General features: G+C 51.4%; 1 protein-coding gene across 5 annotated transcripts in view; it reads right to left on the bottom strand.

The window, feature by feature from the left end:
• The window catches only part of ADAMTS14 (ADAM metallopeptidase with thrombospondin type 1 motif 14), a 100,449-nt gene that overhangs the window by 71,200 nt on the left and 14,994 nt on the right, over nucleotides 1-14,255 (bottom strand). The window lies entirely within an intron of this gene.

Genomic DNA, 14,255 nt, shown 5'->3' with positions numbered 1-14,255 from the left:
TTGTGCGTGTGTGTGCAGATGAGTGTAACCACGCGAGAGCAGGCTCTTCCTCTAGGGGCTCGGATGCCAGCAGGGAAGTGGGAAGAGGGTGTTAGGCGGCCAAGCAAGGGCCCGCATGCCCATCACAAGCAAAGCAGAGCCACTTTTTTTTCTTTATTTCTAATTGAAGGATAACTGCCTTATAATATTGTGCTGGTTTCTGCCATACATCAACATGAATCAGCCATACGTATACATATGCCCCCTCCCTCTTGAACCTCCCGCCCACCTCCCTCCCCATCTCACCCCTCTAGGTTGTCACAGAGCCCTGGCTTGAGTCCCCTGAGTCATACAGCAAATTTCCACTGGCTATCTACTTTACCTAAGGGAGTGTAGATGTTTCCACGCTACTCTCTCCGTTCATCCCACTCTCTCCTTCCCTCTCTCCCTCCCTCCCATCGTGTCCATAACAGATCCACTTTCACTGTGCTGTGCACTCATGGGGTTCCACGTCACATTTCCTCTAAACAAAGGTGCATGCATGCTAAGTCGCTTCAGTCACGTCCAACTCTTTGCAACCCCATAGACTGTAGCCTGCCAGGCTCCTCTGTCCATGGGATTCTCCAGGCAAGAATACTGGAGTGGGTTGCCATGCCCTGCTCCAGGGGACCTTCCCGACCCAGGGACTGAACCTGCATCTCTTACGTCTCCTGTATTGGAAGGCGGGTTCTTTACCATCGGTGCCACCTGGGAAGTCCCCCTAAGGTGGGCACTGATCCCTAATTCCAGCAAAGAGTGCTGTTATTTCAGATTTAAAGCATGTGTGTGTGCAGCTTGTGTTTGCTGACAATAAACGAGCGAGGACAGTGCCCCAGGAGTGTGTGCTCCATGTTTTCATCTGACTTTTCACCTGCATCAAAAGAGTTCCTTAAAAATATCAAGTGCTGGCTTTGGAAATAAAAAAAAAAATAAAAATAAAAATATAACCTTGGCCGAGCCCAGCCAACATGTTATTAGGTCCCAAATGAAGGCAATCTTCACAGGGGTAAATGAAACATACAATAAAATGTGTGTGAATACATGCGTAGCTACATAGCCTCCCGCCCCCACGCACACGTCAGCTCTATAAAGCAGTGAGGGACACCCGCCACGGTGCCTGGAAAATAGGAGGCAATGCTTAATAAATACCTACTTGTTGAATTCCTTCACTCATTCCACAAACACCTATGGAGTGCCTACTACATCCCAGCCCTGTGCCAGACACTGGGAATGCAGCTGTGAACACAAAACAGGGAATGAAGGAAACTATTTTTATAAATCGATTGGGCCTTCCTGTTTGAATAGGAGCTGCCTCTTTTTAAAGCAGTCATTACTTTACGCAACTAAATTCCACCAGTTTTCCCACCTCAGCCCGTTTTGAGCTTGCTTCTTAGGGAACTCCCTTCAAGGCTCCCTGCACACACGACATCGAACCTCCTGGAGCAGCCCATCTTCCTCCTGTCCTTGCCAGCTATGTCTCTTCATCAAACTGCCAACACCATCTTGGATCAAAACCAAGATAGCTGCCTTCTGCACCAATCAGGAGGCCAAAAAGTCTTCTAGGGAAATTAGCAGCATTACCGGAGTAAGTCTGGAGCTCCTCAGGGTAACCATTTTATCAGGGGATGCTCAACTGTCTGCAAAAGCTCCAGTCTGCTTATTAAAATGTCAGCGTCAAACTCTATATTAAGCAGGCATCCTTTCTTTTAAAGTGCTTTCTCTTTTTAACTTCTGCACCTGCCACGTGCCCAGGGCACTGAAAAACAGATAATGAGGCCCAGACTTCGGCTGTGAGTTGTTCATCATCTGAAGGGAGGAGACCACAGAGAAGAAGATGGCCAAACACCTGCTCTGGCAGGTGTACCTGATGGGCAGGGATCCATCAGGCTCATGGTTGCAAGGGGCAGAAATTCAGCTTGCACCCTCTTGGACCAAAGGGGAGCATACAGGTCATTGGATAAACCATGGCAGGTGCAGGCGCTGGAAATGAGGGGCCCAATGCCTTGGCTCTCTCCACACCCTCCTCATGGGCCCTCTGCATCAGCTTCACTCTCCCAGACAAGGTATGTTCTCACAGCTACATCTCTGCTCTGACCCAGAGACAAGAAGGCTTTCCTGGCATAGTCCCATCTGATACAGCCCAGGAGACCTGTGGTCAGTCTGGCCTGACTCACACGGTCACCCAGGGATTGGTAGTTCTTGCTCGATCCCCATGGCCAGCAGGAGGGTAATTATTATAGTGAAAGAAGGGAGAAACTGACAGGGTGGCAAAAGAAACCCACAGGAGCTGGAAAGGACACAGCGGGTAAGGGACCTGGATGCAGATGAAGGAGCAGGAGGGCCCATGTGGGGTTGGGGAGGCATTCAGGCTCATGGGCAGAGGCTATGCCAAACCTGCACAGAAAGTGTGCTAGTCAGTCAGTCGTGTCTGACTCTATGCGACCCCATGGACAGTAGCCTGCCCAGCTCCTCTGTCCATGGAATTCTCCAGGCAAGAATACTGGACTGGGTAGCCATTCCTTCTCCAAGGGATCTTCCCGACCCAGGGATCAAACCTGGGTCTCCTGCACTGCAGGTGGACTCTTTACCATCTGAGCCACCAGGGAAGCCCTGCGTAAGTGATGGCCAAGTCGAAGAGCCTCTGCCACTGAGGATATGCACAGGCCCTGAAGGAAGCCAGTCTTCCGGGTACACAGGGCGACAGGGCTCAGGGCTTTCCACCCAAAGCTACTGTAGCTCAGCTGCCAAGAGACACTCTCCACCAAGGCCCCTGCCCATCCACCCCATCCCACCTCTGTACGCCTGTCTAATCCCCAAGGTCAGTGCTCCCACCCCACTGAAGCCCCCCTGCACCAAGCAAAGCAAGAGACCCTTACAGCAGAAGTCAGATGACCTGTGCTTCATCCAGGCCAAACCCACACAAGCCCAGGCTCACCGAGGGTTGCAGCTGCTCTCTCTCTGCCCATCACACCTCTCCTCTAGCAGAGAAGAGTTCTCTAGACCAAGGGGCAGAAGACTCCATTCAGCGACCCCCCACAAACACACACACACACACTGGGTCACTTCACCGTAGCCTCCCCTGTTCTGGAACTTGGTTAACCCACTGCCCCAGAGGATCCTTCAGAATCTGGCATTCCCTGCGCCCCACCACCCACTGAGTCACCATGGCCACCAGACCTCACGGCCTCCCATGAGGGTTGCAGGGCACAGAAAGATGCGGGCAGAATGGGCTGGGCTACAAGGCACTCCCTTCCAGCTCACGCCCCCCTTCCAAGATCACCATGTCTGCCCCAGTCTCAGGCTTCAATACCCTAGTCAGGGGACCTCTGATATTTGCTTGGATGCCTCTACTGACAGAGAGCTCCCCCTCTCAAGATGTAACCTGGTCTCTGCAGGGACACTCTTACTGTCTTACTGAGCTGAACACACTTCCCTGCATTCTGCCCTTTGTGAAGTCTTATTACCATCGCTAGTAATAAGTTAGATAGCATCACTGACTCAACGGACACGAATCTGAGCAAACTCCGGGAGACAGTGAAGGACGGAGGAGCCTGGTGTGCTACAGTCCATGGGGTCGCAGAGTCGGACGTGACTTATCGACTCAATAACAACACTAAGAGTGTCTGCCGCTCACATTTACACATCTTAATGCATCCTTACAACAGCCCTATGAGGTAGGCACTGATATTAGACCCATCGCGTGGATGAGGAGACAGAGGTACGGAATGGTTAAATAACTTGCCCAGGGTCACTCATCAAGTCAGGGACAGCACTAGAGCAGAGCTCAGCTCCGGGTGGCTCTTCGTCACTATGCTCCATTACCTCGGGCCATCCCGGGGCCGCTCCTGACCTGGGGGCCCATTTGGAGCAAAGAGACATTCCTCTCATAGGCCCATCTGCAGGTCCCTGGGCCTCTGGTTCCCACCTTGCAGAGCAAGCAGGTTTTTCACTTCCCACCTCTGGGCAAAAACACTCGATGAAAATCTGTCCACCTTCTACCACTGCCATGACGATGAGCAAAAGCTTCAGTATTCAGCCCTAAAGGGAGCCAACCCCATCCACTGCCCAGGTGGCCTCTCCCCTGAAAGGGCTCCCAGCTCACACAGCAGCTCTGCTCCAGCAGACAAGGAAGCCCGTGGATTCCTGGGATTAGCCTAGCCCCCCAGCACGTCCTCGGGCCTCTCCCCAGGGAATAGCTAGAAGAATCCTTATTCTCCAACCCCAGTGAACTGTTTAGGGAAAAGACCCAAGGCCCTGACACGCAACCTGGAAAAATGAGCTTCAAACCTCTTTGTAACTGAGGATCTCACCAGCCCTCCCTGGCACTGAAGGCAGGACCTCCCTAGCGATCATCTTCATGTATTTTGGGCATCACGCCCAGGTCTTGACAGGCAGTTCCAATCCAGGTCTGGGCTCTCTTATAGTGTCTAAGACCCTCCTCCTGGAGAAGGGATGGGAAGGCAGGCCCAGCCACCAGATCAGGAGGCAGCCTGGGCTGGTCCCTTCCAAAGGCCCTCGGTTTCCCTGTCTGCACCAGGAGAGGTTTGGCCCACCCTCCCCTTCAGCACTGCCCTGGCCAGGAAACCAGGCACCACTCAGGGCAGACAGACTGGCAACAGGAACTCTCTGGCTCTCCTCCTCCTCTCCAAATTACTCCTGTCTCTCAATTTATGAGATGTTTATATTTCTGAAAAGTGGTAGCTAATTTTAAGACACTAAAATCAAATCAAATTTCTGTATAAGAAATCAAGAATCAGGGAGAAAATAAATCCTGGTAGAATGGAAAATAAATGTCAGCCATATCTGTTTTCACCCATCACTTATTCTTCTGGAAACAGTAAGCAGGAAATATACACTGGAAAGGCTCTTTATGCAATAAAAACAACAACAACAAATAGCTGATTCTATCCAGTTGGGCCACACATTGTACAGGCCCTCAGGCAATTTCTCCAAATAGAAGCCCACCAGTGGGCAGGCCTGGCCCCCTCTGCCCTGGTCTGGACCCTTTAACACAGCTGCTTCCTGGAAGGTGCATGGCTGATGCAGGGGCCGGTTTGAATTTTCTAATATGGCTGCGACATTGTTTTTGGTTGCAAAGGTGACACCTGCTGCTGCAATCCTTCATGCAGAGGCCTTCAGGTCATGCTAACTGTGGTTTTCCGGTCCGGTTTCCCCTCAGAAAAAAACCCAGGTACAAAGCATAATTCCAGGTCATCTGAAGGAGACAGCTGATGACTGGGTAGGTGACTACTGTGGGTCATAAATGAGTTCACTTGGTTACCAGCAGCTATCTGTCATCAGGGTGAGGTCCCAGATATTTTAGCAGATAATTGAAGTCACATGATTTTGAAATTAGTATGTACATGTTAGAATAACATGTTTATTCTAAAACTGCACCTATTAGCATGTAAACTAGGAGGGGAGGGTACAATGAGCCAACAGACAGATCTCTAGGGAGGCCACAGAAAGAGATTCCCAAGGGATGCCTTGGACAAGGGCAAGGGTCCATCTGTGCTGAGTCAGGTGCAGAGACAGTGAGCAAGGGTCAGCGGGGGTCCAGACAGAGCCAGTGACTTGGCTCTGAGAGGACAGCTGCAGGTCCTCTGGGAAAAGGGAATCCTAAGGTCCCTTGCTGCACCCTCAGATTGGCTAACATGTGTCAAATGCCCAGAAGGAGGGCCCATTTCAAGACGGAGTAGTGGGCCAGTCTCCCCTTCCTTCTCCTTCCAAAGGCAGTCTCTGTGGGGCCTCCCCAGAAGGGAATCAAGCAGTGCAGGCCACCCCCAACCCAAGCATCCTGCCACCTCCCAAGGAGAGTGTGTTCTCAGGCTTGAACTTGTCCTGGAAATTCCATCACGAGGCTTTTATTGCCAACTGTGCTGTCTTAGGTTCTAGGCTTCCAGCAAATTTAACCTGAAACTATGCCACTGGAGGAGACAAAAGATAACCCAGCAAGTGGAGGCTGGGGCGATGCACACAACTAGGAGTGGCGTGAGAATCAGAAGCGGCTTCCACCAGATTCTCCCCCAGTATAGCCACCTGCTTCTATCCCCAGCCACTGCCCGCCAGGCTCCCCATAAGACCACATCATCTGCTACAACCTCAGGAACTTTGACTGTGGGTATCTCCTTCTCTCCCTCAGGAACTTCAACATGCTGGCTCCAGCTACCATTAAACTTCACTAAGACTTCCAACACATGACCCCACCATTCCACCGCTGTCAATCTCCCCTCCAAGTCCTTACCCCCCTCTCATCACCTTGGACTTCTCCATCATGATACGTAATAGTTCTGCAGACACTCATAACTCTCTCCTGCCCTTCCCTCCATCCTGCTCTCCCAGAGAAGCCTCTGTCCTGGTTCAGCCCGTCTCCACCCACTCCATGTCTGCACACTGACAGAGGAAATGCTCATGGTTCCCACAGGTCTCCTTGAAATCAGGGGCCAGAGCTCTCAGGTGAACCTGACGCTGACTGGGGAATCCGCAGCACCGCCCCGTTACACTGGTGTTCTCACTTTCCCTTGGGCTTGGACGTCTAGCATCCACCCTCCCCTCCCCTCCTGTTTTCAAGGAGAGAACAGGCACCATCAAGCACGCTTTCCCATCACAGCATGAACTCCCATAGCCGCACCCTCCCTCTCCTCCCACCAAACCCTGAGCTTAGGACCAGCCCCATCTCACCTCCTCAAGACTTAACTCCTGCAATTAGCATCCCTCTTTACAGCATCACCAGGCCCTGTCTGTCTCCTGGATCATTTTGCTGACACATGAATGCACTTGATCTCTGTGAAATTCCCTCCCAGCCCTGCCCAGCTATGGCCAGGGTCTCTTTTTCCCTCCACAGCACAGCTGTCCACACTTCTCACTGCCTCCACTTCTGTGCCTTGTACCTCTCCTCCATTCACCCCACAGGGGCTTCTAGAACCACTACTTCCTGGAAACTGCCCTCATGAGTCACCTGAGATCTCAAGTGTTCAGAGCCAGACATCGTTTCTTTGTCCTGGTCTCTCTCAGCTCCTCCAGCCACACACATACTCCCTGGGGACTTTCCCTGATCCCATAGCTTTACATACCATGTATTTGCAGATACCTCCCAAATTACATCCTCAGCCCTGACCCCTTCCAGAAGTCCACGGAGGAATGTCCAACAGCCTCCTTGATAGAGACCCTGGGCTTCCACTGGGCACCTCAACCTTTAAAGCAGACTTATTCCTCCCCTTGCCTTCCCCATCTCAGCAAATGACACTCTTTTCCCTAGCTGCTCAAGTCAAAAATCAAGAGGATGGGTGGACCCAGGGATTAGGTGTTTGTAAGTCTTCCAACCTCCCTCACGGTTTTGTTAAGTCAGTTGGATGAAAGATGCATCCAACATAGCCTGCAGGGACCAGCCCCTCTGAAAGATCATCCTGGGCCATTGTCTCTGATTCATCAAGTGATGGGGGGCAGCCCTACCCACAAACCCCTACACCCTGAGGCCATCCTTTCCTCCCTCAATAGGTCCTCATGTTTTCATGAAGCATCTACCGCATGCTGGGCTTGATGGTGGGGTACAAAAACATAAGAAACCAGCCTCAGCTCTCCTTATGAGTGAGATATCTAACATATATAAAGAACACTTACTGCTCAATAATAAAAAGACAGCCCAATTTAAAAATGGGGATAGAGGGACCTTACTGGTGGTCCAGTGGCTAAGATGCCATGCTCCCAACGGAGGGGGGCCCAGGTTCAATCCCACAAGCCATACTGAATTCCTGCTTGCTGCAACTAAGACCCGGCACAGTCAAATAAATAAATTAATGAATAAGTAAATTTAGAAAAAAAAAAAAGAAATTAAAATGGGGAAAGAATCTGAGCATTTCTCTAAGGAAGATATACAAATGGCCAGTAAGCACATGAAAAGATGCTCAGCATCATTAGTCATTATGGAAATACACATCATAAGCACCGTGAGATACTACACACCCACAAGGATGGCTAGAATCAAAAAGTCAGACACTAACAAGTGTTGACAGGATGTGGAGAAACTGTAACCCCCACACATTGTTAGTGAGAATGTAAAATGATGTGGCCACTTTGGAAAACAGTCCGGCAGTTCACAAAATATTAAACAGAGCTTCCACATGAGCCAGCACTTCTACTCAGTATAAACTCAAGAGAAATGAAAACATAAGTCTACACAAACCTTTACACAAACGTCCACTGCAGCCAAGATGTGAAACAACCCAAATGCCCATCAGCAGATGAATGGATAAGCAAAATGTGGTGTATCTGTACAATGGAATGTTATTCAGCCATAAAAAAGAAAGAAATGCTGAAAAATTCAACAACATGGATGAATCTTGAAAACATTACGCTAAGTGAAAGAAAGTGAAAGTGAAGCCGCTCAGTCGTGTCCGACTCTTTGCGACCCCATGGACAGTAGGCTGCACCAGGCTCCTCCATCCGTGGGATTTTCTAGGCAAGAGTACTGGAGTGGGTTGCCATTTCCTTCTCCAAAGTGAAAGTCGTCAGTCACAAAAAGTCACGTATTATACAGTTCCATTCATGTAAAAGCCTAAAACAGGGAAATCTAGAGAGACAGAAAATAGATTAGTGGCTGCTTGAGGCTGAGGTAATGAATTTGGGGTGATGGGTGCTGATAAAAGACACAGAGCTTCTTTTTGAGATAGTGAAAATGTTCTAAAATCGAACATGGTAATAATTACATGGGCTTCCCAGGTGGTGCAGCGGTAAAGAATCTGTTTGCCAATGCAGGAGATTCAGGAGACGCAGGTTCGATCCCTGGGTCAGAAAGATCCCCTGGAGGAGGAAATGGCAACCCACCCCAGTACTCTTGCCTGGAAAATCCCATAGAGAGAGGAGCCTGGTGGGCTACAGTCCATGGGGTCGCAGAGTCAGACAAGACTGAGCGCACATACACAATAGTTACATGGCTCTGTGCGTTTAATAAAAATCCACTGAACTGTACACATTAAACGGGTGATTTGCATGGTGTGTAGATTGTATCTCAATAAAGCCGTTAATAAGGCCGGTATACACAGATACGAGACAGGCAGAGAAATGACATATACACACGGAAACAAGGGACACGCAGCACCCAGAGCACAGAAAGCGACAATACACACAGAGACACAACACACGAGCAGGCAAACACCACACACGCCCTCAGCCGACTCACACGCAGGAGGCATGCAGGCTGCCTGCTACCACGGAAGCGTGACTCAGCACAGCCAGGATGAAAGCCTGCGGACGCTGAGATTCCACATAATTCAAACCTGATGTGAAGCCCCAAGCCGCAGGAGCTCTGCTGGACGCTGGGCTGCCAAGGCCTGGGCCCAAGCCAAGGAGAGTCTGAAAGCTGATTCACGCCGAGCTGCAGCCCTGGGGACAGGCCGGAGGAAGGCACCCTCGGAGGATGGAGCAGGGAGCCACCAGGCTTGGTCCCAAAGAGCAACACACACCTAACACGGGCGGCATCAGAGCTCCCAGAACCGCCGGAGGCTCGGAAGAGACACAGGAAGCAGAGAGCCTCCACCAGCTGGAGGCAGTTATCTGGGATGAACGCTTGCGGGCTCGGCCCACTCCCAGGGTCATGACCTCTGCAGGCCCCATACCATGGGAGCTGCCGGGTGAAAGGCTAGGGAAGCTGGGGTGGGCCCAGGCCATTGGCAGCAAAGATCCTTCTCAAGGAGAAGCAATGTGGTGGGTGTGCTGGGTCAATGCAAGGACCCTAGAGCCAGGATCCCTGGGGCCTGTCATGGTTCAAACCATGGAGTCTTGGACAAGTTACCAAACATCCCTGTGCTTCACGACTATAAGGGTACTGATCTTATGAGCTGCTTGGAGAAACACACATGGAAAATCTAGAACGGTCCGAGCCAGCAGCACAGCTGTCTAAGTGTTAGAGTCTGCTGCTGTGATCAGCACGACTGAGATTCAAAGTGAGCCTGAGAGTACCAGTGGCTCATGAAGGAAGCAACATTCTGGAACTACCGATGGTTCACCCCTAAGTCCTGGCTCCACGGCACCCTGGCTTTGACCTGCTCAGATCCCCTGTCTGCACACGGGAAGAAATCCCTGAGAAAAAATACCAGTGGTTAAGCATCCTTAAGGAAAGAGTCCTTACTAAGAAGAGGCTGGTTCACAGGAATTGTAAACGTGAGAGAGAACATGGGCAGACAAATAGAGTCACAGATGGAGAGAACAAACTTACGGTTACCAGGGTGGGGAGTAGAGGGTGGGATGGACTGGGAGATTGGAAACATATAAAATAGATAAATAATGAGGGCCTAGTATACAGCACAGGGGACTCAGTGCTCTACGGTGATCTAAATGGGAAGGAAACCTAAAAAAGAGTGGATATATGTATAGTAGATCAGATTCACTCTGCTGTGCAGCAGAAACTAACACACCATTGCTAGGCAACTATACTCCAACAAAAAATTTTTAAAAGGAACACAGGCTGACAAAAGGTTAGTGGAAATGCACCACCTAAGTGTGAAGCTGTAGGCAATTTCCTTCTCTATAAATGCTTAGGTGTCTTCTAACTTTTCTGATTCCCCTGTCTAAACAGGAAAGCTGATTCCGCACAGAATGCTACAGTGAGCAGCTAAAAATTACATGACAATGATTTTAAAACAAAGCGTAAAAGGAAATAAACCCAGTGTCACCCCTGTCTTCTATCACCCAACCTCCTTGTAAAGGGGGTAGCAGCTACACCTGGAAGTGAAGCACCCGTGGCTGGGACCCAGCCAGCACCCTTCCCAGCTGGGTGGTTGGTGTTCAGTCGCTAGGTCGGGTCTGACTCTCTGAGACCCCACGGACTGCAGCACACCAGGCTTCCCTGTCCTTAACTATCTCCCAGAGTTTGCGCCAACTCAAGCTGCTGGGTGATGCTTTCCAAGCCTCAGTTTCCACTCCTGAAACTAAAGGGAATGACGTAATGAGGGGGAAATGTCCCCTCCTGAGGCCCAACCTAACAGCAGGCAAGGCAGCCTTTCCCTTCCCTTTCTTCTTCAGCCTGGCTCTCCTGATTCCCCATCTTTTCCATCAAACACAAAGCAGACTTTCCCAGAACGCTATTGCAGTGGGTCTGACCCCTTGATGCCCACTGGTATCACCTGCGGAATCTGCAGAACGCCCTTTGCCCAGGCCACACCCCAGACAAATGAATTACATCTGTGGTGGGGTCGGGGAAGCAAGCATCAGTAGTCTCAAACCTGCATAGGTGATTCTAATGTGCAGCCAGGGCCTGGAACCCCTGGCCTCAATTCTGGAAGCTTCCAAATGGTGTAATGGTATGAAATGGGTATTTAAGTGATCATCCATGTTTCACAAAGAGAGCAGTAGCAGCAGGGAGTGTTTGACCAGAATTAGTTTGCCATTATACAGGAAATGGGCGAGAAAGACAGAGAGGGGACAAAGGACGATGAGTACACGCCCTGACCGAATGGGATGCGGGGAAGGGAAGTCCAGACAGGCCAGGTGACTGCACGCCTGTTACACCTTGAGCATCTCCCTGGGCTGAGCATGGCCAAGGATGACCTGGATCACATGTGATCTTTGCCTTAGGTGCTGTCTCAGAACCTCACCATCCTCTCCTCTCAAGGTGCCACTCCACTGTGAGTGAAGAGTCCCTGAGCTGAGTGTGTCCGGGAAGCAGGGAGGGAATCTGTAACCTGCTGGTGTGGCCAGTGGCCAATGATGTCACAATCCCCTGGCTAGGAGCCCACGGTGCAGAGACTGAGGACAATTAGTAACAATATCTTTTCTATGATGCTGCTGCTGCTGCTGAAAGCAGTGAGTGATTCTGTCCTCTGGCCCCGTGGAGAACAGAGTTGCTTAGATCTTCTTGCAACTTCTTCCAGCTTGGCAAATGTGCTTAAAGGGAGGGCGCTCGCTTTTTATGATGCCCCTCCTCCCAGCAGCAGGGGTCCTGGCCCAGCGGCAGGGCAGGGCCTCACCTGCAGGTGCTCAGAGAGTCCCCTTGTGCGGCAAACCCCCACCCTGGAGCCCAGCCAGGGTCCAGGGCAGACCTTGCCAGGTTGGCAGCCGCCACCAGTTTCCATTCCCCATGCCCAGGAGCCACGTGGCTCTGAGGCTTACCCTTCTATCACCACCATGGATGGCCCACCAAGCTTGGGCTGGGAGCTCTGCCTGGCCCCCTGGTTGGCCCAGAGTCCTGGCAGTGGTGGGGGCTTCAAGACGAGGAGACAGGAACCAGCCCTTAAATGCCAGGAGGCAGTGTGGCTGCCAGGCCCTGAACTGGGGAATGGTTCCCCGCATCAAGGCCTGAACCCTACAGCTCAGAGGCAAGCCAGAGGCTGGCAGGGTGGCGCCAGGAAAAGGTGTGGCTGCAGCTAAGGGCTGGGGCCCAGCAGGTCACTTGTCCCAGCCAGGGCTCCCCTCTGATCCACCCTGACATCAGCCTACTCCAGAGGGCCCTACAGAAGGCACGAGAGCACAGGATAATGGAAAGATGAGTGGACCTAGATGCCTGAACTCTTGACAGGCTCCTGACAACATTTAGGCATCAGTGACTTCCTCTACCGGAGAAGGCAATGGCAACCCACTCTGGTACTCTTGCCTGAAAAAATCCCATGGACAGAGGAGCCTGGTAGGCTGCAGTCCACGGGGTCACAAAGAGTCGGATACGACTGAGCGACGTCTCTTTCACTTTTCACTTTCATGCATTGGAGAAGGAAATGGCAACCCACTCCAGTGTTCTTGCCTGGAGAATCCCAGGGACAGGGGAGCCTGGTGGGCTGCTGTCTATGGGGTCGCACAGGGTCAGACACGACTGAAGTGACTTAGCAGCAGCAGCCTTCCTCTATAGAGAGGACAAGTGGACAAAACCACATTAGCTAGAAAGCACCATCAAATGAGGCCTATTGTTATCTTTAACCCTGCCCAGGGCCCGGCACCATTAGCATGTTTTCCAAATTTTTTAGAACTCTGACACTTCCCCAGAGCTTGTTTGTTAACCCCTATTACTAGCAGTTCAAATGCCCACGTTCCAGTCACACAGGCCACTCACCAGGTTCCCCACTCACTCTACATGTTCACTTACTTACATCTCTGCAGTTTACTTCTCCTAAACCCCTGTCTGTAATACTACTCATTCATTCCTCAGATGATTGCTGAGCAGACCCCATTCCAGGTATGCAGGGGACACAGCCAAAAATCCCTCCTCACCTGGGGCCGACCTTCACCAGAGGACAGGTGAGACTAGGTGATCCATAAGAACATGGGACACCAGTGGAGAAACAGGAAGCAGAGCAGAGAACTGGAGTTTGAAATTTTAAATAAGGGAGTCAGGGAAGATGTCGCTAAGAGGGGACCCTGGAGGACAACCAACGGGTGAGATGAGGGGTGGGCGCACGCAGCATCTGGGGAGGGAGTAGAGTGGAGGGGGCCGTGGAGGGATGACAGGGGTGTCGCAGGCAGCCTGGAAGGAGGGAGGCTGCCCAGGGCCTGCTTGGCTTCTCTGGGAGGAGTATCATGGGGAGGACTTGGCTCCAACAAGACTGCTCTGGCTGCTGATGGTAAAGAGATGGCCAGGGGCATGGATGGAAGCGGGGAGCGCCATTAGGGAGGACACTGCCATTACCCTTGGACCACCCCACCACTTGTTATTCTTGTCAAGCCCTGTTTGTTTCCCTTTGGGGATTATTAGAGACAAAAATCCCCCCCGCTTAAGCCTAACAGGGCCTGTTTTGTACCGGGAGCCATGCCTGTCCACGCTGGTCTCATGCCTGTGCCCTGCAGACAGCTCTGTGGATCCCTTCCGGCCCAGCTCAAATGCACCCATCACTGCCCCCTCCAGTGGTTCCTGGCAGATGCTCTATCCCTCCCAGATAAGTCTGTCTATCCCTCTTCTAGATGTGAGCTTCTCCACAGGGGGACAAATAAAGATCCACCACACAGGACCAACTTCGGAACAAAATCACCTTCAGCAGACATCCTCGAATCCAAGTTTCCAAAATGAACCCTCTTGGGCCCTTAATGAGAGAGACCTCTCTCACAAAATGTGGTTGTGGCTCAGGGGACAGCCTCGGGACTGTGAATTATGAGGTGACGAAACATCAAGGGCTCAACGAGGTTTCTCTGGGCTGGAGGAGCTAATTCAGTGTGGGTTCCTGCCAACCTCAAGGGACGGAAATGAACTGCTGCTGCGGGGTGGGGCAGCCTGGGGGTACAAGTGTCTTCTGGACAGATCAAAGGTACAAATATTTGGC

The sequence above is a fragment of the Ovis aries genome, chromosome 25 (assembly GCF_016772045.2).
Source record: "Ovis aries strain OAR_USU_Benz2616 breed Rambouillet chromosome 25, ARS-UI_Ramb_v3.0, whole genome shotgun sequence".
Lineage (NCBI taxonomy): Eukaryota > Metazoa > Chordata > Mammalia > Artiodactyla > Bovidae > Ovis > Ovis aries.
Note: the sequence above shows the minus strand (reverse complement) of the source record. Positions and strands in the feature narration are given on the sequence as shown.